The sequence below is a fragment of the Anomaloglossus baeobatrachus genome, unplaced genomic scaffold (assembly GCF_048569485.1).
Source record: "Anomaloglossus baeobatrachus isolate aAnoBae1 unplaced genomic scaffold, aAnoBae1.hap1 Scaffold_3368, whole genome shotgun sequence".
Classification (NCBI taxonomy): Eukaryota; Metazoa; Chordata; class Amphibia; order Anura; family Aromobatidae; genus Anomaloglossus; species Anomaloglossus baeobatrachus.
The window spans coordinates 48,538-70,091 of NW_027442743.1; the positions used below are offsets into that span (position 1 = coordinate 48,538).

The 21,554-nt window shown below is 47.1% G+C and overlaps 14 non-coding genes and 1 pseudogene across 14 annotated transcripts; all 15 read left to right on the forward strand.

Moving 5' to 3' along the window:
* Positions 1-1,027: 1,027 nt before the first annotated feature.
* On the forward strand, positions 1,028-1,218 carry LOC142271495 (U2 spliceosomal RNA). The gene has a single exon (XR_012736538.1). It is a non-coding gene; the product is annotated as a U2 spliceosomal RNA (small nuclear RNA).
* A 1,915-nt stretch (positions 1,219-3,133) lies between these two features.
* LOC142271459 (U2 spliceosomal RNA) lies at positions 3,134-3,338 on the forward strand (annotated as a pseudogene).
* Positions 3,339-4,455: 1,117 nt separating this feature from the next.
* LOC142271498 (U2 spliceosomal RNA) lies at positions 4,456-4,646 on the forward strand. The gene has a single exon (XR_012736540.1). It is a non-coding gene; the product is annotated as a U2 spliceosomal RNA (small nuclear RNA).
* Positions 4,647-5,763: 1,117 nt separating this feature from the next.
* On the forward strand, positions 5,764-5,954 carry LOC142271499 (U2 spliceosomal RNA). The gene has a single exon (XR_012736541.1). It is a non-coding gene; the product is annotated as a U2 spliceosomal RNA (small nuclear RNA).
* A 1,117-nt stretch (positions 5,955-7,071) lies between these two features.
* LOC142271500 (U2 spliceosomal RNA) lies at positions 7,072-7,262 on the forward strand. Its single transcript, XR_012736542.1, has one exon. It is a non-coding gene; the product is annotated as a U2 spliceosomal RNA (small nuclear RNA).
* A 1,117-nt stretch (positions 7,263-8,379) lies between these two features.
* Positions 8,380-8,570, forward strand: LOC142271501 (U2 spliceosomal RNA). The gene has a single exon (XR_012736543.1). It is a non-coding gene; the product is annotated as a U2 spliceosomal RNA (small nuclear RNA).
* A 1,117-nt stretch (positions 8,571-9,687) lies between these two features.
* On the forward strand, positions 9,688-9,878 carry LOC142271502 (U2 spliceosomal RNA). Its single transcript, XR_012736544.1, has one exon. It is a non-coding gene; the product is annotated as a U2 spliceosomal RNA (small nuclear RNA).
* Positions 9,879-10,995: 1,117 nt separating this feature from the next.
* Positions 10,996-11,186, forward strand: LOC142271503 (U2 spliceosomal RNA). Its single transcript, XR_012736545.1, has one exon. It is a non-coding gene; the product is annotated as a U2 spliceosomal RNA (small nuclear RNA).
* A 1,117-nt stretch (positions 11,187-12,303) lies between these two features.
* Positions 12,304-12,494, forward strand: LOC142271504 (U2 spliceosomal RNA). The gene has a single exon (XR_012736546.1). It is a non-coding gene; the product is annotated as a U2 spliceosomal RNA (small nuclear RNA).
* Positions 12,495-13,816: 1,322 nt separating this feature from the next.
* Positions 13,817-14,001, forward strand: LOC142271457 (U2 spliceosomal RNA). The gene has a single exon (XR_012736506.1). It is a non-coding gene; the product is annotated as a U2 spliceosomal RNA (small nuclear RNA).
* Positions 14,002-15,118: 1,117 nt separating this feature from the next.
* LOC142271505 (U2 spliceosomal RNA) lies at positions 15,119-15,309 on the forward strand. Its single transcript, XR_012736547.1, has one exon. It is a non-coding gene; the product is annotated as a U2 spliceosomal RNA (small nuclear RNA).
* Positions 15,310-16,426: 1,117 nt separating this feature from the next.
* LOC142271506 (U2 spliceosomal RNA) lies at positions 16,427-16,617 on the forward strand. The gene has a single exon (XR_012736548.1). It is a non-coding gene; the product is annotated as a U2 spliceosomal RNA (small nuclear RNA).
* A 1,117-nt stretch (positions 16,618-17,734) lies between these two features.
* On the forward strand, positions 17,735-17,925 carry LOC142271507 (U2 spliceosomal RNA). The gene has a single exon (XR_012736549.1). It is a non-coding gene; the product is annotated as a U2 spliceosomal RNA (small nuclear RNA).
* Positions 17,926-19,042: 1,117 nt separating this feature from the next.
* LOC142271510 (U2 spliceosomal RNA) lies at positions 19,043-19,233 on the forward strand. Its single transcript, XR_012736551.1, has one exon. It is a non-coding gene; the product is annotated as a U2 spliceosomal RNA (small nuclear RNA).
* A 1,117-nt stretch (positions 19,234-20,350) lies between these two features.
* On the forward strand, positions 20,351-20,541 carry LOC142271511 (U2 spliceosomal RNA). Its single transcript, XR_012736552.1, has one exon. It is a non-coding gene; the product is annotated as a U2 spliceosomal RNA (small nuclear RNA).
* The last annotated feature ends 1,013 nt before the right edge of the window (positions 20,542-21,554 follow it).

The following is a 21,554-nucleotide window of genomic DNA, read 5'->3' on the forward strand; positions in this document are numbered from 1 at the left end:
TTTACTTGCTTTATTCATCCAAATAGCAAACTTATCACCACTCAACTTCACCAACTCTGCTATGTCCCGTGCAGTATCTTGTTGTCAGTCTAATCTAGATCATGTGTAATTGAATGGAATAGATCCCTTTTGGACAAAGTGGAGTCAGATGCTGCAGTGACCACAGGTGTGAGAGGATCTACAATTGGCATCTGGTGTTATCTCTCTGCTTCCACTCCAAATAAAGTTACCTGTTGTTACCTGAACGTCAAATACTAAGAATGGGCGGCCTATGAAAGAATTAGTACTTTCATTAAGTATACTAAACCGGCTAATTGGGAATAGACAAACTGTAAAAAGCCCTCTGAGAAAGCCCCTCTCTAACCTTTGTTAGTAAGCTTTTCTGTAGCCTGCCTGTTGATGTATTTTCGGTTTGAACAGTGCACAACATGAAGAGACGGAACACTGGCGGCTTGTCACAATGCCCCCCGATGACATCACAATAGCGCTGCTGCCTAGAAAACAAGCTGCGCAGAAGAAGTTGTTCTTTGGGTGGGAGGGTGGGCTAGTGGAAGGAGGGGGCAATCTCTTTTTTTCCCGGGTGGTAGGGGGATGACAGGAGAAGGGAAGCGGGTGGTGAGAAAGGTACAGAGGGCAGGGTTTGGGGGCTGGGAAGGAAAGGGAAAAGATTAGGGTTTGGGGATGATGAAAGGGCTTTCTACGGGTAAGGATGGCAAAGGGTGGCAGTGACGGAAAGTCAGGCAACCTGTCCTGTCCGTCTTTTTGTATCGTGAATTGGAAAGACTGCAAGGGGGAGGGGAGTTGCTTGCGCCCTAAAGGAGGAGTTATTCAGATTCATTGCAGTGGGCGGCGGCTGCAAAACGCACCATTCTTCTTGTTTTTGCTCTGCAAAGCAGCCTTTTCAAGGGTTGGCTTGGGTGACAAAATGTCTTGTGTAGGCGTGGGTTTGTCTCCCTCTCGCTCTCTCTCCCTAAGATGTGTCCGGCATAGGCCAGGGTGCCACTCGAGGCCCAAACCAATTCTGGTTATCGCTTCTCGGCCTTTTGGCTAAGATCAAGTGTAGTATCTGTTCTTATCAGTTTAATATCTGATACGTCCCCTATCTGGGGACCATATATTAAATGGATTTTTAGAACAGGGAGATGGAAAAAGAGCTTGCTCTGTCCACTCCACGCATTGACCTGGTATTGCAGTACCTCCAGGAACGGTGCACCCCTTCTTAACCCAGTTTCCAAAAGCAGAACTCGATTCACCTGATTCATATTAGCCCGATTAGCGAATTGAAATGAATTTTTATCTAACACACTTTTTACTTGCTTTATTCATCCAAATAGCAAACTCATCACCACTCAACTTCACCAACTCTGCTATGTCCCGTGCAGTATCTTGTTGTCAGTCTAATCTAGATCATGTGTAATTGAATGGAATAGATCCCTTTTGGACAAAGTGGAGTCAGATGCTGCAGTGACCACAGGTGTGAGAGGATCTACAATTGGCATCTGGTGTTATCTCTCTGCTTCCACTCCAAATAAAGTTACCTGTTGTTACCTGAACGTCAAATACTAAGAATGGGCGGCCTATGAAAGAATTAGTACTTTCATTAAGTATACTAAACCGGCTAATTGGGAATAGACAAACTGTAAAAAGCCCTCTGAGAAAGCCCCTCTCTAACCTTTGTTAGTAAGCTTTTCTGTAGCCTGCCTGTTGATGTATTTTCGGTTTGAACAGTGCACAACATGAAGAGACGGAACACTGGCGGCTTGTCACAATGCCCCCCGATGACATCACAATAGCGCTGCTGCCTAGAAAACAAGCTGCGCAGAAGAAGTTGTTCTTTGGGTGGGAGGGTGGGCTAGTGGAAGGAGGGGGCAATCTCTTTTTTTCCCGGGTGGTAGGGGGATGACAGGAGAAGGGAAGCGGGTGGTGAGAAAGGTACAGAGGGCAGGGTTTGGGGGCTGGGAAGGAAAGGGAAAAGATTAGGGTTTGGGGATGATGAAAGGGCTTTCTACGGGTAAGGATGGCAAAGGGTGGCAGTGACGGAAAGTCAGGCAACCTGTCCTGTCCGTCTTTTTGTATCGTGAATTGGAAAGACTGCAAGGGGGAGGGGAGTTGCTTGCGCCCTAAAGGAGGAGTTATTCAGATTCATTGCAGTGGGCGGCGGCTGCAAAACGCACCATTCTTCTTGTTTTTGCTCTGCAAAGCAGCCTTTTCAAGGGTTGGCTTGGGTGACAAAATGTCTTGTGTAGGCGTGGGTTTGTCTCCCTCTCGCTCTCTCTCCCTAAGATGTGTCCGGCATAGGCCAGGGTGCCACTCGAGGCCCAAACCAATTCTGGTTATCGCTTCTCGGCCTTTTGGCTAAGATCAAGTGTAGTGTTGTTCGAAGAGGTGGTTTAAGCTCCAGGCCACCTTAGTACAATGATACAATGCACACTGGAAGGTTGCGCTTGCTAGTACTCTGGGTGGATAGTATATTCATCTAGAGGAAAACATGGCCCTACCAGGATCGAGGCTATTAGACTGAGTAAGGGTGGGGGGCTATGGTACAACGTGCCCCAGGACTGACGACCCTGGAGTGAGTCTGAGCTTGCTGGCTTGGGACCCCGGCAAGCCTTGGGCTCTGTAGCACACCGTACCTTGCCTTTTCATACTTTTTGAGCATATTACCCTATCCCGGCCGTCTGGCTAGGAAGGGAAATTTTTACAATCCCGGTCGGAGGTCTGGTCAGCTTTGGGCTGAGAAACTAACACCCGGTTGGAGGTCTGGGTCAGCTTCGGCTGAGAAACCAACACCCGGTTGGAGGTCTGGGTCAGCTTCGGATGAGAAACCAACACCCGGTTGGAGGTCTGGTTAGCCTTGGGCTGAGAAACCAACACCGGTTGACGGTCCGGGCAGTTTCGGCTGCGAAACCAACAACTAGTAGCTCTCTACTCCACTTGGGTAAGATGCCTGGGTGGACGCTGGGAGCAACGACAAGGCTCAACCAGGCTTCGGCTTGGGGGAGCACCGAAGATCCCTGACCCTTGCTGTGGCCTTCTGGCTCGGAGGGACGGGGTTGATTTTTGGGGACCCTCTCCTCACGGTGGGGTCCACACGAATCCTAGCCTTTGCACTGTTTTTGGTGTGACTTCGGTCATGCATTTTTTGTGGTGCTTTGGAAAGCTTCATTAAATAAAAAAAAAAAAAATCTGTTCTTATCAGTTTAATATCTGATACGTCCCCTATCTGGGGACCATATATTAAATGGATTTTTAGAACAGGGAGATGGAAAAAGAGCTTGCTCTGTCCACTCCACGCATTGACCTGGTATTGCAGTACCTCCAGGAACGGTGCACCCCTTCTTAACCCAGTTTCCAAAAGCAGAACTCGATTCACCTGATTCATATTAGCCCGATTAGCGAATTGAAATGAATTTTTATCTAACACACTTTTTACTTGCTTTATTCATCCAAATAGCAAACTCATCACCACTCAACTTCACCAACTCTGCTATGTCCCGTGCAGTATCTTGTTGTCAGTCTAATCTAGATCATGTGTAATTGAATGGAATAGATCCCTTTTGGACAAAGTGGAGTCAGATGCTGCAGTGACCACAGGTGTGAGAGGATCTACAATTGGCATCTGGTGTTATCTCTCTGCTTCCACTCCAAATAAAGTTACCTGTTGTTACCTGAACGTCAAATACTAAGAATGGGCGGCCTATGAAAGAATTAGTACTTTCATTAAGTATACTAAACCGGCTAATTGGGAATAGACAAACTGTAAAAAGCCCTCTGAGAAAGCCCCTCTCTAACCTTTGTTAGTAAGCTTTTCTGTAGCCTGCCTGTTGATGTATTTTCGGTTTGAACAGTGCACAACATGAAGAGACGGAACACTGGCGGCTTGTCACAATGCCCCCCGATGACATCACAATAGCGCTGCTGCCTAGAAAACAAGCTGCGCAGAAGAAGTTGTTCTTTGGGTGGGAGGGTGGGCTAGTGGAAGGAGGGGGCAATCTCTTTTTTTCCCGGGTGGTAGGGGGATGACAGGAGAAGGGAAGCGGGTGGTGAGAAAGGTACAGAGGGCAGGGTTTGGGGGCTGGGAAGGAAAGGGAAAAGATTAGGGTTTGGGGATGATGAAAGGGCTTTCTACGGGTAAGGATGGCAAAGGGTGGCAGTGACGGAAAGTCAGGCAACCTGTCCTGTCCGTCTTTTTGTATCGTGAATTGGAAAGACTGCAAGGGGGAGGGGAGTTGCTTGCGCCCTAAAGGAGGAGTTATTCAGATTCATTGCAGTGGGCGGCGGCTGCAAAACGCACCATTCTTCTTGTTTTTGCTCTGCAAAGCAGCCTTTTCAAGGGTTGGCTTGGGTGACAAAATGTCTTGTGTAGGCGTGGGTTTGTCTCCCTCTCGCTCTCTCTCCCTAAGATGTGTCCGGCATAGGCCAGGGTGCCACTCGAGGCCCAAACCAATTCTGGTTATCGCTTCTCGGCCTTTTGGCTAAGATCAAGTGTAGTATCTGTTCTTATCAGTTTAATATCTGATACGTCCCCTATCTGGGGACCATATATTAAATGGATTTTTAGAACAGGGAGATGGAAAAAGAGCTTGCTCTGTCCACTCCACGCATTGACCTGGTATTGCAGTACCTCCAGGAACGGTGCACCCCTTCTTAACCCAGTTTCCAAAAGCAGAACTCGATTCACCTGATTCATATTAGCCCGATTAGCGAATTGAAATGAATTTTTATCTAACACACTTTTTACTTGCTTTATTCATCCAAATAGCAAACTCATCACCACTCAACTTCACCAACTCTGCTATGTCCCGTGCAGTATCTTGTTGTCAGTCTAATCTAGATCATGTGTAATTGAATGGAATAGATCCCTTTTGGACAAAGTGGAGTCAGATGCTGCAGTGACCACAGGTGTGAGAGGATCTACAATTGGCATCTGGTGTTATCTCTCTGCTTCCACTCCAAATAAAGTTACCTGTTGTTACCTGAACGTCAAATACTAAGAATGGGCGGCCTATGAAAGAATTAGTACTTTCATTAAGTATACTAAACCGGCTAATTGGGAATAGACAAACTGTAAAAAGCCCTCTGAGAAAGCCCCTCTCTAACCTTTGTTAGTAAGCTTTTCTGTAGCCTGCCTGTTGATGTATTTTCGGTTTGAACAGTGCACAACATGAAGAGACGGAACACTGGCGGCTTGTCACAATGCCCCCCGATGACATCACAATAGCGCTGCTGCCTAGAAAACAAGCTGCGCAGAAGAAGTTGTTCTTTGGGTGGGAGGGTGGGCTAGTGGAAGGAGGGGGCAATCTCTTTTTTTCCCGGGTGGTAGGGGGATGACAGGAGAAGGGAAGCGGGTGGTGAGAAAGGTACAGAGGGCAGGGTTTGGGGGCTGGGAAGGAAAGGGAAAAGATTAGGGTTTGGGGATGATGAAAGGGCTTTCTACGGGTAAGGATGGCAAAGGGTGGCAGTGACGGAAAGTCAGGCAACCTGTCCTGTCCGTCTTTTTGTATCGTGAATTGGAAAGACTGCAAGGGGGAGGGGAGTTGCTTGCGCCCTAAAGGAGGAGTTATTCAGATTCATTGCAGTGGGCGGCGGCTGCAAAACGCACCATTCTTCTTGTTTTTGCTCTGCAAAGCAGCCTTTTCAAGGGTTGGCTTGGGTGACAAAATGTCTTGTGTAGGCGTGGGTTTGTCTCCCTCTCGCTCTCTCTCCCTAAGATGTGTCCGGCATAGGCCAGGGTGCCACTCGAGGCCCAAACCAATTCTGGTTATCGCTTCTCGGCCTTTTGGCTAAGATCAAGTGTAGTATCTGTTCTTATCAGTTTAATATCTGATACGTCCCCTATCTGGGGACCATATATTAAATGGATTTTTAGAACAGGGAGATGGAAAAAGAGCTTGCTCTGTCCACTCCACGCATTGACCTGGTATTGCAGTACCTCCAGGAACGGTGCACCCCTTCTTAACCCAGTTTCCAAAAGCAGAACTCGATTCACCTGATTCATATTAGCCCGATTAGCGAATTGAAATGAATTTTTATCTAACACACTTTTTACTTGCTTTATTCATCCAAATAGCAAACTCATCACCACTCAACTTCACCAACTCTGCTATGTCCCGTGCAGTATCTTGTTGTCAGTCTAATCTAGATCATGTGTAATTGAATGGAATAGATCCCTTTTGGACAAAGTGGAGTCAGATGCTGCAGTGACCACAGGTGTGAGAGGATCTACAATTGGCATCTGGTGTTATCTCTCTGCTTCCACTCCAAATAAAGTTACCTGTTGTTACCTGAACGTCAAATACTAAGAATGGGCGGCCTATGAAAGAATTAGTACTTTCATTAAGTATACTAAACCGGCTAATTGGGAATAGACAAACTGTAAAAAGCCCTCTGAGAAAGCCCCTCTCTAACCTTTGTTAGTAAGCTTTTCTGTAGCCTGCCTGTTGATGTATTTTCGGTTTGAACAGTGCACAACATGAAGAGACGGAACACTGGCGGCTTGTCACAATGCCCCCCGATGACATCACAATAGCGCTGCTGCCTAGAAAACAAGCTGCGCAGAAGAAGTTGTTCTTTGGGTGGGAGGGTGGGCTAGTGGAAGGAGGGGGCAATCTCTTTTTTTCCCGGGTGGTAGGGGGATGACAGGAGAAGGGAAGCGGGTGGTGAGAAAGGTACAGAGGGCAGGGTTTGGGGGCTGGGAAGGAAAGGGAAAAGATTAGGGTTTGGGGATGATGAAAGGGCTTTCTACGGGTAAGGATGGCAAAGGGTGGCAGTGACGGAAAGTCAGGCAACCTGTCCTGTCCGTCTTTTTGTATCGTGAATTGGAAAGACTGCAAGGGGGAGGGGAGTTGCTTGCGCCCTAAAGGAGGAGTTATTCAGATTCATTGCAGTGGGCGGCGGCTGCAAAACGCACCATTCTTCTTGTTTTTGCTCTGCAAAGCAGCCTTTTCAAGGGTTGGCTTGGGTGACAAAATGTCTTGTGTAGGCGTGGGTTTGTCTCCCTCTCGCTCTCTCTCCCTAAGATGTGTCCGGCATAGGCCAGGGTGCCACTCGAGGCCCAAACCAATTCTGGTTATCGCTTCTCGGCCTTTTGGCTAAGATCAAGTGTAGTATCTGTTCTTATCAGTTTAATATCTGATACGTCCCCTATCTGGGGACCATATATTAAATGGATTTTTAGAACAGGGAGATGGAAAAAGAGCTTGCTCTGTCCACTCCACGCATTGACCTGGTATTGCAGTACCTCCAGGAACGGTGCACCCCTTCTTAACCCAGTTTCCAAAAGCAGAACTCGATTCACCTGATTCATATTAGCCCGATTAGCGAATTGAAATGAATTTTTATCTAACACACTTTTTACTTGCTTTATTCATCCAAATAGCAAACTCATCACCACTCAACTTCACCAACTCTGCTATGTCCCGTGCAGTATCTTGTTGTCAGTCTAATCTAGATCATGTGTAATTGAATGGAATAGATCCCTTTTGGACAAAGTGGAGTCAGATGCTGCAGTGACCACAGGTGTGAGAGGATCTACAATTGGCATCTGGTGTTATCTCTCTGCTTCCACTCCAAATAAAGTTACCTGTTGTTACCTGAACGTCAAATACTAAGAATGGGCGGCCTATGAAAGAATTAGTACTTTCATTAAGTATACTAAACCGGCTAATTGGGAATAGACAAACTGTAAAAAGCCCTCTGAGAAAGCCCCTCTCTAACCTTTGTTAGTAAGCTTTTCTGTAGCCTGCCTGTTGATGTATTTTCGGTTTGAACAGTGCACAACATGAAGAGACGGAACACTGGCGGCTTGTCACAATGCCCCCCGATGACATCACAATAGCGCTGCTGCCTAGAAAACAAGCTGCGCAGAAGAAGTTGTTCTTTGGGTGGGAGGGTGGGCTAGTGGAAGGAGGGGGCAATCTCTTTTTTTCCCGGGTGGTAGGGGGATGACAGGAGAAGGGAAGCGGGTGGTGAGAAAGGTACAGAGGGCAGGGTTTGGGGGCTGGGAAGGAAAGGGAAAAGATTAGGGTTTGGGGATGATGAAAGGGCTTTCTACGGGTAAGGATGGCAAAGGGTGGCAGTGACGGAAAGTCAGGCAACCTGTCCTGTCCGTCTTTTTGTATCGTGAATTGGAAAGACTGCAAGGGGGAGGGGAGTTGCTTGCGCCCTAAAGGAGGAGTTATTCAGATTCATTGCAGTGGGCGGCGGCTGCAAAACGCACCATTCTTCTTGTTTTTGCTCTGCAAAGCAGCCTTTTCAAGGGTTGGCTTGGGTGACAAAATGTCTTGTGTAGGCGTGGGTTTGTCTCCCTCTCGCTCTCTCTCCCTAAGATGTGTCCGGCATAGGCCAGGGTGCCACTCGAGGCCCAAACCAATTCTGGTTATCGCTTCTCGGCCTTTTGGCTAAGATCAAGTGTAGTATCTGTTCTTATCAGTTTAATATCTGATACGTCCCCTATCTGGGGACCATATATTAAATGGATTTTTAGAACAGGGAGATGGAAAAAGAGCTTGCTCTGTCCACTCCACGCATTGACCTGGTATTGCAGTACCTCCAGGAACGGTGCACCCCTTCTTAACCCAGTTTCCAAAAGCAGAACTCGATTCACCTGATTCATATTAGCCCGATTAGCGAATTGAAATGAATTTTTATCTAACACACTTTTTACTTGCTTTATTCATCCAAATAGCAAACTCATCACCACTCAACTTCCCCAACTCTGCTATGTCCCGTGCAGTATCTTGTTGTCAGTCTAATCTAGATCATGTGTAATTGAATGGAATAGATCCCTTTTGGACAAAGTGGAGTCAGATGCTGCAGTGACCACAGGTGTGAGAGGATCTACAATTGGCATCTGGTGTTATCTCTCTGCTTCCACTCCAAATAAAGTTACCTGTTGTTACCTGAACGTCAAATACTAAGAATGGGCGGCCTATGAAAGAATTAGTACTTTCATTAAGTATACTAAACCGGCTAATTGGGAATAGACAAACTGTAAAAAGCCCTCTGAGAAAGCCCCTCTCTAACCTTTGTTAGTAAGCTTTTCTGTAGCCTGCCTGTTGATGTATTTTCGGTTTGAACAGTGCACAACATGAAGAGACGGAACACTGGCGGCTTGTCACAATGCCCCCCGATGACATCACAATAGCGCTGCTGCCTAGAAAACAAGCTGCGCAGAAGAAGTTGTTCTTTGGGTGGGAGGGTGGGCTAGTGGAAGGAGGGGGCAATCTCTTTTTTTCCCGGGTGGTAGGGGGATGACAGGAGAAGGGAAGCGGGTGGTGAGAAAGGTACAGAGGGCAGGGTTTGGGGGCTGGGAAGGAAAGGGAAAAGATTAGGGTTTGGGGATGATGAAAGGGCTTTCTACGGGTAAGGATGGCAAAGGGTGGCAGTGACGGAAAGTCAGGCAACCTGTCCTGTCCGTCTTTTTGTATCGTGAATTGGAAAGACTGCAAGGGGGAGGGGAGTTGCTTGCGCCCTAAAGGAGGAGTTATTCAGATTCATTGCAGTGGGCGGCGGCTGCAAAACGCACCATTCTTCTTGTTTTTGCTCTGCAAAGCAGCCTTTTCAAGGGTTGGCTTGGGTGACAAAATGTCTTGTGTAGGCGTGGGTTTGTCTCCCTCTCGCTCTCTCTCCCTAAGATGTGTCCGGCATAGGCCAGGGTGCCACTCGAGGCCCAAACCAATTCTGGTTATCGCTTCTCGGCCTTTTGGCTAAGATCAAGTGTAGTATCTGTTCTTATCAGTTTAATATCTGATACGTCCCCTATCTGGGGACCATATATTAAATGGATTTTTAGAACAGGGAGATGGAAAAAGAGCTTGCTCTGTCCACTCCACGCATTGACCTGGTATTGCAGTACCTCCAGGAACGGTGCACCCCTTCTTAACCCAGTTTCCAAAAGCAGAACTCGATTCACCTGATTCATATTAGCCCGATTAGCGAATTGAAATGAATTTTTATCTAACACACTTTTTACTTGCTTTATTCATCCAAATAGCAAACTCATCACCACTCAACTTCACCAACTCTGCTATGTCCCGTGCAGTATCTTGTTGTCAGTCTAATCTAGATCATGTGTAATTGAATGGAATAGATCCCTTTTGGACAAAGTGGAGTCAGATGCTGCAGTGACCACAGGTGTGAGAGGATCTACAATTGGCATCTGGTGTTATCTCTCTGCTTCCACTCCAAATAAAGTTACCTGTTGTTACCTGAACGTCAAATACTAAGAATGGGCGGCCTATGAAAGAATTAGTACTTTCATTAAGTATACTAAACCGGCTAATTGGGAATAGACAAACTGTAAAAAGCCCTCTGAGAAAGCCCCTCTCTAACCTTTGTTAGTAAGCTTTTCTGTAGCCTGCCTGTTGATGTATTTTCGGTTTGAACAGTGCACAACATGAAGAGACGGAACACTGGCGGCTTGTCACAATGCCCCCCGATGACATCACAATAGCGCTGCTGCCTAGAAAACAAGCTGCGCAGAAGAAGTTGTTCTTTGGGTGGGAGGGTGGGCTAGTGGAAGGAGGGGGCAATCTCTTTTTTTCCCGGGTGGTAGGGGGATGACAGGAGAAGGGAAGCGGGTGGTGAGAAAGGTACAGAGGGCAGGGTTTGGGGGCTGGGAAGGAAAGGGAAAAGATTAGGGTTTGGGGATGATGAAAGGGCTTTCTACGGGTAAGGATGGCAAAGGGTGGCAGTGACGGAAAGTCAGGCAACCTGTCCTGTCCGTCTTTTTGTATCGTGAATTGGAAAGACTGCAAGGGGGAGGGGAGTTGCTTGCGCCCTAAAGGAGGAGTTATTCAGATTCATTGCAGTGGGCGGCGGCTGCAAAACGCACCATTCTTCTTGTTTTTGCTCTGCAAAGCAGCCTTTTCAAGGGTTGGCTTGGGTGACAAAATGTCTTGTGTAGGCGTGGGTTTGTCTCCCTCTCGCTCTCTCTCCCTAAGATGTGTCCGGCATAGGCCAGGGTGCCACTCGAGGCCCAAACCAATTCTGGTTATCGCTTCTCGGCCTTTTGGCTAAGATCAAGTGTAGTATCTGTTCTTATCAGTTTAATATCTGATACGTCCCCTATCTGGGGACCATATATTAAATGGATTTTTAGAACAGGGAGATGGAAAAAGAGCTTGCTCTGTCCACTCCACGCATTGACCTGGTATTGCAGTACCTCCAGGAACGGTGCACCCCTTCTTAACCCAGTTTCCAAAAGCAGAACTCGATTCACCTGATTCATATTAGCCCGATTAGCGAATTGAAATGAATTTTTATCTAACACACTTTTTACTTGCTTTATTCATCCAAATAGCAAACTCATCACCACTCAACTTCACCAACTCTGCTATGTCCCGTGCAGTATCTTGTTGTCAGTCTAATCTAGATCATGTGTAATTGAATGGAATAGATCCCTTTTGGACAAAGTGGAGTCAGATGCTGCAGTGACCACAGGTGTGAGAGGATCTACAATTGGCATCTGGTGTTATCTCTCTGCTTCCACTCCAAATAAAGTTACCTGTTGTTACCTGAACGTCAAATACTAAGAATGGGCGGCCTATGAAAGAATTAGTACTTTCATTAAGTATACTAAACCGGCTAATTGGGAATAGACAAACTGTAAAAAGCCCTCTGAGAAAGCCCCTCTCTAACCTTTGTTAGTAAGCTTTTCTGTAGCCTGCCTGTTGATGTATTTTCGGTTTGAACAGTGCACAACATGAAGAGACGGAACACTGGCGGCTTGTCACAATGCCCCCCGATGACATCACAATAGCGCTGCTGCCTAGAAAACAAGCTGCGCAGAAGAAGTTGTTCTTTGGGTGGGAGGGTGGGCTAGTGGAAGGAGGGGGCAATCTCTTTTTTTCCCGGGTGGTAGGGGGATGACAGGAGAAGGGAAGCGGGTGGTGAGAAAGGTACAGAGGGCAGGGTTTGGGGGCTGGGAAGGAAAGGGAAAAGATTAGGGTTTGGGGATGATGAAAGGGCTTTCTACGGGTAAGGATGGCAAAGGGTGGCAGTGACGGAAAGTCAGGCAACCTGTCCTGTCCGTCTTTTTGTATCGTGAATTGGAAAGACTGCAAGGGGGAGGGGAGTTGCTTGCGCCCTAAAGGAGGAGTTATTCAGATTCATTGCAGTGGGCGGCGGCTGCAAAACGCACCATTCTTCTTGTTTTTGCTCTGCAAAGCAGCCTTTTCAAGGGTTGGCTTGGGTGACAAAATGTCTTGTGTAGGCGTGGGTTTGTCTCCCTCTCGCTCTCTCTCCCTAAGATGTGTCCGGCATAGGCCAGGGTGCCACTCGAGGCCCAAACCAATTCTGGTTATCGCTTCTCGGCCTTTTGGCTAAGATCAAGTGTAGTATCTGTTCTTATCAGTTTAATATCTGATACGTCCCCTATCTGGGGACCATATATTAAATGGATTTTTAGAACAGGGAGATGGAAAAAGAGCTTGCTCTGTCCACTCCACGCATTGACCTGGTATTGCAGTACCTCCAGGAACGGTGCACCCCTTCTTAACCCAGTTTCCAAAAGCAGAACTCGATTCACCTGATTCATATTAGCCCGATTAGCGAATTGAAATGAATTTTTATCTAACACACTTTTTACTTGCTTTATTCATCCAAATAGCAAACTCATCACCACTCAACTTCACCAACTCTGCTATGTCCCGTGCAGTATCTTGTTGTCAGTCTAATCTAGATCATGTGTAATTGAATGGAATAGATCCCTTTTGGACAAAGTGGAGTCAGATGCTGCAGTGACCACAGGTGTGAGAGGATCTACAATTGGCATCTGGTGTTATCTCTCTGCTTCCACTCCAAATAAAGTTACCTGTTGTTACCTGAACGTCAAATACTAAGAATGGGCGGCCTATGAAAGAATTAGTACTTTCATTAAGTATACTAAACCGGCTAATTGGGAATAGACAAACTGTAAAAAGCCCTCTGAGAAAGCCCCTCTCTAACCTTTGTTAGTAAGCTTTTCTGTAGCCTGCCTGTTGATGTATTTTCGGTTTGAACAGTGCACAACATGAAGAGACGGAACACTGGCGGCTTGTCACAATGCCCCCCGATGACATCACAATAGCGCTGCTGCCTAGAAAACAAGCTGCGCAGAAGAAGTTGTTCTTTGGGTGGGAGGGTGGGCTAGTGGAAGGAGGGGGCAATCTCTTTTTTTCCCGGGTGGTAGGGGGATGACAGGAGAAGGGAAGCGGGTGGTGAGAAAGGTACAGAGGGCAGGGTTTGGGGGCTGGGAAGGAAAGGGAAAAGATTAGGGTTTGGGGATGATGAAAGGGCTTTCTACGGGTAAGGATGGCAAAGGGTGGCAGTGACGGAAAGTCAGGCAACCTGTCCTGTCCGTCTTTTTGTATCGTGAATTGGAAAGACTGCAAGGGGGAGGGGAGTTGCTTGCGCCCTAAAGGAGGAGTTATTCAGATTCATTGCAGTGGGCGGCGGCTGCAAAACGCACCATTCTTCTTGTTTTTGCTCTGCAAAGCAGCCTTTTCAAGGGTTGGCTTGGGTGACAAAATGTCTTGTGTAGGCGTGGGTTTGTCTCCCTCTCGCTCTCTCTCCCTAAGATGTGTCCGGCATAGGCCAGGGTGCCACTCGAGGCCCAAACCAATTCTGGTTATCGCTTCTCGGCCTTTTGGCTAAGATCAAGTGTAGTCCCTTCATTGGGTTTGCCTTGGTCTTGGCTGGGAGGGGCCCGGGCTTGCACAACCGCCGGCCTCGGGGATTGTTGCGCCTTTTGGTGGTTACGTCCCCTTATGGCTGGTGGTTCCTGGGCTCGGGAGGCGATCACCTGCGGCACTGCGCTTTTGTGTGGTGGCCGATGACCGTTTTCTGAAAATTGCGGATGAAATCTCATCTGTTCTTATCAGTTTAATATCTGATACGTCCCCTATCTGGGGACCATATATTAAATGGATTTTTAGAACAGGGAGATGGAAAAAGAGCTTGCTCTGTCCACTCCACGCATTGACCTGGTATTGCAGTACCTCCAGGAACGGTGCACCCCTTCTTAACCCAGTTTCCAAAAGCAGAACTCGATTCACCTGATTCATATTAGCCCGATTAGCGAATTGAAATGAATTTTTATCTAACACACTTTTTACTTGCTTTATTCATCCAAATAGCAAACTCATCACCACTCAACTTCACCAACTCTGCTATGTCCCGTGCAGTATCTTGTTGTCAGTCTAATCTAGATCATGTGTAATTGAATGGAATAGATCCCTTTTGGACAAAGTGGAGTCAGATGCTGCAGTGACCACAGGTGTGAGAGGATCTACAATTGGCATCTGGTGTTATCTCTCTGCTTCCACTCCAAATAAAGTTACCTGTTGTTACCTGAACGTCAAATACTAAGAATGGGCGGCCTATGAAAGAATTAGTACTTTCATTAAGTATACTAAACCGGCTAATTGGGAATAGACAAACTGTAAAAAGCCCTCTGAGAAAGCCCCTCTCTAACCTTTGTTAGTAAGCTTTTCTGTAGCCTGCCTGTTGATGTATTTTCGGTTTGAACAGTGCACAACATGAAGAGACGGAACACTGGCGGCTTGTCACAATGCCCCCCGATGACATCACAATAGCGCTGCTGCCTAGAAAACAAGCTGCGCAGAAGAAGTTGTTCTTTGGGTGGGAGGGTGGGCTAGTGGAAGGAGGGGGCAATCTCTTTTTTTCCCGGGTGGTAGGGGGATGACAGGAGAAGGGAAGCGGGTGGTGAGAAAGGTACAGAGGGCAGGGTTTGGGGGCTGGGAAGGAAAGGGAAAAGATTAGGGTTTGGGGATGATGAAAGGGCTTTCTACGGGTAAGGATGGCAAAGGGTGGCAGTGACGGAAAGTCAGGCAACCTGTCCTGTCCGTCTTTTTGTATCGTGAATTGGAAAGACTGCAAGGGGGAGGGGAGTTGCTTGCGCCCTAAAGGAGGAGTTATTCAGATTCATTGCAGTGGGCGGCGGCTGCAAAACGCACCATTCTTCTTGTTTTTGCTCTGCAAAGCAGCCTTTTCAAGGGTTGGCTTGGGTGACAAAATGTCTTGTGTAGGCGTGGGTTTGTCTCCCTCTCGCTCTCTCTCCCTAAGATGTGTCCGGCATAGGCCAGGGTGCCACTCGAGGCCCAAACCAATTCTGGTTATCGCTTCTCGGCCTTTTGGCTAAGATCAAGTGTAGTATCTGTTCTTATCAGTTTAATATCTGATACGTCCCCTATCTGGGGACCATATATTAAATGGATTTTTAGAACAGGGAGATGGAAAAAGAGCTTGCTCTGTCCACTCCACGCATTGACCTGGTATTGCAGTACCTCCAGGAACGGTGCACCCCTTCTTAACCCAGTTTCCAAAAGCAGAACTCGATTCACCTGATTCATATTAGCCCGATTAGCGAATTGAAATGAATTTTTATCTAACACACTTTTTACTTGCTTTATTCATCCAAATAGCAAACTCATCACCACTCAACTTCACCAACTCTGCTATGTCCCGTGCAGTATCTTGTTGTCAGTCTAATCTAGATCATGTGTAATTGAATGGAATAGATCCCTTTTGGACAAAGTGGAGTCAGATGCTGCAGTGACCACAGGTGTGAGAGGATCTACAATTGGCATCTGGTGTTATCTCTCTGCTTCCACTCCAAATAAAGTTACCTGTTGTTACCTGAACGTCAAATACTAAGAATGGGCGGCCTATGAAAGAATTAGTACTTTCATTAAGTATACTAAACCGGCTAATTGGGAATAGACAAACTGTAAAAAGCCCTCTGAGAAAGCCCCTCTCTAACCTTTGTTAGTAAGCTTTTCTGTAGCCTGCCTGTTGATGTATTTTCGGTTTGAACAGTGCACAACATGAAGAGACGGAACACTGGCGGCTTGTCACAATGCCCCCCGATGACATCACAATAGCGCTGCTGCCTAGAAAACAAGCTGCGCAGAAGAAGTTGTTCTTTGGGTGGGAGGGTGGGCTAGTGGAAGGAGGGGGCAATCTCTTTTTTTCCCGGGTGGTAGGGGGATGACAGGAGAAGGGAAGCGGGTGGTGAGAAAGGTACAGAGGGCAGGGTTTGGGGGCTGGGAAGGAAAGGGAAAAGATTAGGGTTTGGGGATGATGAAAGGGCTTTCTACGGGTAAGGATGGCAAAGGGTGGCAGTGACGGAAAGTCAGGCAACCTGTCCTGTCCGTCTTTTTGTATCGTGAATTGGAAAGACTGCAAGGGGGAGGGGAGTTGCTTGCGCCCTAAAGGAGGAGTTATTCAGATTCATTGCAGTGGGCGGCGGCTGCAAAACGCACCATTCTTCTTGTTTTTGCTCTGCAAAGCAGCCTTTTCAAGGGTTGGCTTGGGTGACAAAATGTCTTGTGTAGGCGTGGGTTTGTCTCCCTCTCGCTCTCTCTCCCTAAGATGTGTCCGGCATAGGCCAGGGTGCCACTCGAGGCCCAAACCAATTCTGGTTATCGCTTCTCGGCCTTTTGGCTAAGATCAAGTGTAGTATCTGTTCTTATCAGTTTAATATCTGATACGTCCCCTATCTGGGGACCATATATTAAATGGATTTTTAGAACAGGGAGATGGAAAAAGAGCTTGCTCTGTCCACTCCACGCATTGACCTGGTATTGCAGTACCTCCAGGAACGGTGCACCCCTTCTTAACCCAGTTTCCAAAAGCAGAACTCGATTCACCTGATTCATATTAGCCCGATTAGCGAATTGAAATGAATTTTTATCTAACACACTTTTTACTTGCTTTATTCATCCAAATAGCAAACTCATCACCACTCAACTTCACCAACTCTGCTATGTCCCGTGCAGTATCTTGTTGTCAGTCTAATCTAGATCATGTGTAATTGAATGGAATAGATCCCTTTTGGACAAAGTGGAGTCAGATGCTGCAGTGACCACAGGTGTGAGAGGATCTACAATTGGCATCTGGTGTTATCTCTCTGCTTCCACTCCAAATAAAGTTACCTGTTGTTACCTGAACGTCAAATACTAAGAATGGGCGGCCTATGAAAGAATTAGTACTTTCATTAAGTATACTAAACCGGCTAATTGGGAATAGACAAACTGTAAAAAGCCCTCTGAGAAAGCCCCTCTCTAACCTTTGTTAGTAAGCTTTTCTGTAGCCTGCCTGTTGATGTATTTTCGGTTTGAACAGTGCACAACATGAAGAGACGGAACACTGGCGGCTTGTCACAATGCCCCCCGATGACATCACAATAGCGCTGCTGCCTAGAAAACAAGCTGCGCAGAAGAAGTTGTTCTTTGGGTGGGAGGGTGGGCTAGTGGAAGGAGGGGGCAATCTCTTTTTTTCCCGGGTGGTAGGGGGATGACAGGAGAAGGGAAGCGGGTGGTGAGAAAGGTACAGAGGGCAGGGTTTGGGGGCTGGGAAGGAAAGGGAAAAGATTAGGGTTTGGGGATGATGAAAGGGCTTTCTACGGGTAAGGATGGCAAAGGGTGGCAGTGACGGAAAGTCAGGCAACCTGTCCTGTCCGTCTTTTTGTATCGTGAATTGGAAAGACTGCAAGGGGGAGGGGAGTTGCTTGCGCCCTAAAGGAGGAGTTATTCAGATTCATTGCAGTGGGCGGCGGCTGCAAAACGCACCATTCTTCTTGTTTTTGCTCTGCAAAGCAGCCTTTTCAAGGGTTGGCTTGGGTGACAAAATGTCTTGTGTAGGCGTGGGTTTGTCTCCCTCTCGCTCTCTCTCCCTAAGATGTGTCCGGCATAGGCCAGGGTGCCACTCGAGGCCCAAACCAATTCTGGTTATCGCTTCTCGGCCTTTTGGCTAAGATCAAGTGTAGTATCTGTTCTTATCAGTTTAATATCTGATACGTCCCCTATCTGGGGACCATATATTAAATGGATTTTTAGAACAGGGAGATGGAAAAAGAGCTTGCTCTGTCCACTCCACGCATTGACCTGGTATTGCAGTACCTCCAGGAACGGTGCACCCCTTCTTAACCCAGTTTCCAAAAGCAGAACTCGATTCACCTGATTCATATTAGCCCGATTAGCGAATTGAAATGAATTTTTATCTAACACACTTTTTACTTGCTTTATTCATCCAAATAGCAAACTCATCACCACTCAACTTCACCAACTCTGCTATGTCCCGTGCAGTATCTTGTTGTCAGTCTAATCTAGATCATGTGTAATTGAATGGAATAGATCCCTTTTGGACAAAGTGGAGTCAGATGCTGCAGTGACCACAGGTGTGAGAGGATCTACAATTGGCATCTGGTGTTATCTCTCTGCTTCCACTCCAAATAAAGTTACCTGTTGTTACCTGAACGTCAAATACTAAGAATGGGCGGCCTATGAAAGAATTAGTACTTTCATTAAGTATACTAAACCGGCTAATTGGGAATAGACAAACTGTAAAAAGCCCTCTGAGAAAGCCCCTCTCTAACCTTTGTTAGTAAGCTTTTCTGTAGCCTGCCTGTTGATGTATTTTCGGTTTGAACAGTGCACAACATGAAGAGACGGAACACTGGCGGCTTGTCACAATGCCCCCCGATGACATCACAATAGCGCTGCTGCCTAGAAAACAAGCTGCGCAGAAGAAGTTGTTCTTTGGGTGGGAGGGTGGGCTAGTGGAAGGAGGGGGCAATCTCTTTTTTTCCCGGGTGGTAGGGGGATGACAGGAGAAGGGAAGCGGGTGGTGAGAAAGGTACAGAGGGCAGGGTTTGGGGGCTGGGAAGGAAAGGGAAAAGATTAGGGTTTGGGGATGATGAAAGGGCTTTCTACGGGTAAGGATGGCAAAGGGTGGCAGTGACGGAAAGTCAGGCAACCTGTCCTGTCCGTCTTTTTGTATCGTGAATTGGAAAGACTGCAAGGGGGAGGGGAGTTGCTTGCGCCCTAAAGGAGGAGTTATTCAGATTCATTGCAGTAGGCGGCGGCTGCAAAACGCACCATTCTTCTTGTTTTTGCTCTGCAAAGCAGCCTTTTCAAGGGTTGGCTTGGGTGACAAAATGTCTTGTGTAGGCGTGGGTTTGTCTCCCTCTCGCTCTCTCTCCCTAAGATGTGTCCGGCATAGGCCAGGGTGCCACTCGAGGCCCAAACCAATTCTGGTTATCGCTTCTCGGCCTTTTGGCTAAGATCAAGTGTAGTATCTGTTCTTATCAGTTTAATATCTGATACGTCCCCTATCTGGGGACCATATATTAAATGGATTTTTAGAACAGGGAGATGGAAAAAGAGCTTGCTCTGTCCACTCCACGCATTGACCTGGTATTGCAGTACCTCCAGGAACGGTGCACCCCTTCTTAACCCAGTTTCCAAAAGCAGAACTCGATTCACCTGATTCATATTAGCCCGATTAGCGAATTGAAATGAATTTTTATCTAACACACTTTTTACTTGCTTTATTCATCCAAATAGCAAACTCATCACCACTCAACTTCACCAACTCTGCTATGTCCCGTGCAGTATCTTGTTGTCAGTCTAATCTAGATCATGTGTAATTGAATGGAATAGATCCCTTTTGGACAAAGTGGAGTCAGATGCTGCAGTGACCACAGGTGTGAGAGGATCTACAATTGGCATCTGGTGTTATCTCTCTGCTTCCACTCCAAATAAAGTTACCTGTTGTTACCTGAACGTCAAATACTAAGAATGGGCGGCCTATGAAAGAATTAGTACTTTCATTAAGTATACTAAACCGGCTAATTGGGAATAGACAAACTGTAAAAAGCCCTCTGAGAAAGCCCCTCTCTAACCTTTGTTAGTAAGCTTTTCTGTAGCCTGCCTGTTGATGTATTTTCGGTTTGAACAGTGCACAACATGAAGAGACGGAACACTGGCGGCTTGTCACAATGCCCCCCGATGACATCACAATAGCGCTGCTGCCTAGAAAACAAGCTGCGCAGAAGAAGTTGTTCTTTGGGTGGGAGGGTGGGCTAGTGGAAGGAGGGGGCAATCTCTTTTTTTCCCGGGTGGTAGGGGGATGACAGGAGAAGGGAAGCGGGTGGTGAGAAAGGTACAGAGGGCAGGGTTTGGGGGCTGGGAAGGAAAGGGAAAAGATTAGGGTTTGGGGATGATGAAAGGGCTTTCTACGGGTAAGGATGGCAAAGGGTGGCAGTGACGGAAAGTCAGGCAACCTGTCCTGTCCGTCTTTTTGTATCGTGAATTGGAAAGACTGCAAGGGGGAGGGGAGTTGCTTGCGCCCTAAAGGAGGAGTTATTCAGATTCATTGCAGTGGGCGGCGGCTGCAAAACGCACCATTCTTCTTGTTTTTGCTCTGCAAAGCAGCCTTTTCAAGGGTTGGCTTGGGTGACAAAATGTCTTGTGTAGGCGTGGGTTTGTCTCCCTCTCGCTCTCTCTCCCTAAGATGTGTCCGGCATAGGCCAGGGTGCCACTCGAGGCCCAAACCAATTCTGGTTATCGCTTCTCGGCCTTTTGGCTAAGATCAAGTGTAGTATCTGTTCTTATCAGTTTAATATCTGATACGTCCCCTATCTGGGGACCATATATTAAATGGATTTTTAGAACAGGGAGATGGAAAAAGAGCTTGCTCTGTCCACTCCACGCATTGACCTGGTATTGCAGTACCTCCAGGAACGGTGCACCCCTTCTTAACCCAGTTTCCAAAAGCAGAACTCGATTCACCTGATTCATATTAGCCCGATTAGCGAATTGAAATGAATTTTTATCTAACACACTTTTTACTTGCTTTATTCATCCAAATAGCAAACTCATCACCACTCAACTTCACCAACTCTGCTATGTCCCGTGCAGTATCTTGTTGTCAGTCTAATCTAGATCATGTGTAATTGAATGGAATAGATCCCTTTTGGACAAAGTGGAGTCAGATGCTGCAGTGACCACAGGTGTGAGAGGATCTACAATTGGCATCTGGTGTTATCTCTCTGCTTCCACTCCAAATAAAGTTACCTGTTGTTACCTGAACGTCAAATACTAAGAATGGGCGGCCTATGAAAGAATTAGTACTTTCATTAAGTATACTAAACCGGCTAATTGGGAATAGACAAACTGTAAAAAGCCCTCTGAGAAAGCCCCTCTCTAACCTTTGTTAGTAAGCTTTTCTGTAGCCTGCCTGTTGATGTATTTTCGGTTTGAACAGTGCACAACATGAAGAGACGGAACACTGGCGGCTTGTCACAATGCCCCCCGATGACATCACAATAGCGCTGCTGCCTAGAAAACAAGCTGCGCAGAAGAAGTTGTTCTTTGGGTGGGAGGGTGGGCTAGTGGAAGGAGGGGGCAATCTCTTTTTTTCCCGGGTGGTAGGGGGATGACAGGAGAAGGGAAGCGGGTGGTGAGAAAGGTACAGAGGGCAGGGTTTGGGGGCTGGGAAGGAAAGGGAAAAGATTAGGGTTTGGGGATGATGAAAGGGCTTTCTACGGGTAAGGATGGCAAAGGGTGGCAGTGACGGAAAGTCAGGCAACCTGTCCTGTCCGTCTTTTTGTATCGTGAATTGGAAAGACTGCAAGGGGGAGGGGAGTTGCTTGCGCCCTAAAGGAGGAGTTATTCAGATTCATTGCAGTGGGCGGCGGCTGCAAAACGCACCATTCTTCTTGTTTTTGCTCTGCAAAGCAGCCTTTTCAAGGGTTGGCTTGGGTGACA